General features: G+C 47.4%; 1 pseudogene; it reads left to right on the top strand.

The window, feature by feature from the left end:
* Positions 1–581: 581 nt before the first annotated feature.
* On the top strand, positions 582–806 carry LOC122897730 (annotated as a pseudogene).
* The last annotated feature ends 457 nt before the right edge of the window (positions 807–1,263 follow it).

Genomic DNA, 1,263 nt, shown 5'->3' with positions numbered 1-1,263 from the left:
TTCATCAGGCCAGGGGAACACAAAATTTGACTTGGTTCTCCTACTCCACCTCCTCTGTCAGCCCAATGACTGATGCATTTTCTCTGGAACATTCCCAGTAACTGCTGTCCCAAACACTAGGCTTCTCCTGCTCTGGCCCAGACAAACATTAATAGCGGTCTCCAGGTAGCTCTAGCTCCTGGGGCTAGTACTGCCCTCTGGAGGTAAGAGAGGAATCCAGCTTCCTGCAGATTGGCTGGCTGTTGAATCAGATTCCTCCCCTATATTTGTGTGTTTCTACCACACGCTGACTTCCGGGCTCTCAGGGCTCCGAAGGATAAACAAATCAGGGGAAGCAGCTGGATACGGCGGCGGTGGTGCTCTGCAAAGTTAGGGATGCACACCTTGTGTCTTAGGGTACTAGCCTCAGACCCCGGAACCAGATGAGGCCCAATGGGCTCCATTTGCAGAGCAAGAGATGAAACCATCTCAGGACAAGAGCCGAAAACCATTACCACGCTATATCTCATTCAGCTGTGGTTTTTCTTTAAAAAAAAAAAAAAAAAAGTTTAATCTTCATTGACTTTTGAAATTGTCCGGGTAGCTTTGCGCAGTGGCAGTATCGTAGCCAATGAGGTTTATCCGAGGCGCGATTATTGCTAATTGAAATTGTCCGGGTAGTCCGTGGTTCAAAACTCAAAAGATATAAAAAGGCATTCAGGGCAAAGCCTCCTTCCCACCACCGTTCCCCCTCAGGCTCTCTCACTGAAGACGGGCTCTAATAAGCAGTTTCTTTTTTTTTTTTTTAATTTTATTTATTTATTTGACAGATGGAGATCACAAGTAGGCAGAGAAGCAGGCAGAGAGAGGGGGGGAAGCAGGCTCCCTTCTGAGCAGAGAGCCCCATGTGGGGCTCGATCCCAGGACCCTGGAATCATGATCTGAGCCGAAGGCAGAGGCTTTAACCCACTGAGCCACCCAGGCGCCCCTAATAAGCAGTTTCTTCTTCTGTCCTTCCACCAACACTTTTTTCATTCTTTATTACCTCCTCTCCAAGTTTTAATTGGGGCTTTTTTTTTTCAGTGTTTCTACCAAAGTGCTTTGCTCTCCGCTTGTAATCAGATATCACAGAACGTGTCTTTGCAAAACACTGCTACAAAATTTGCTATTGCCTGGATTGCATTTTAAGCAATTCCTTCCTATTCCACAAGACCTAACCCTTTGCGCCCTGCTCTGGGCCCTGAGAGGACCCCAAGATGAGTAAAGCCTTTGCCACTGCCCTGA

Source organism: Neovison vison, chromosome X, assembly GCF_020171115.1.
Source record: "Neovison vison isolate M4711 chromosome X, ASM_NN_V1, whole genome shotgun sequence".
In the NCBI taxonomy this organism is placed as follows: domain Eukaryota; kingdom Metazoa; phylum Chordata; class Mammalia; order Carnivora; family Mustelidae; genus Neogale; species Neogale vison.
Note: the sequence above shows the minus strand (reverse complement) of the source record. Positions and strands in the feature narration are given on the sequence as shown.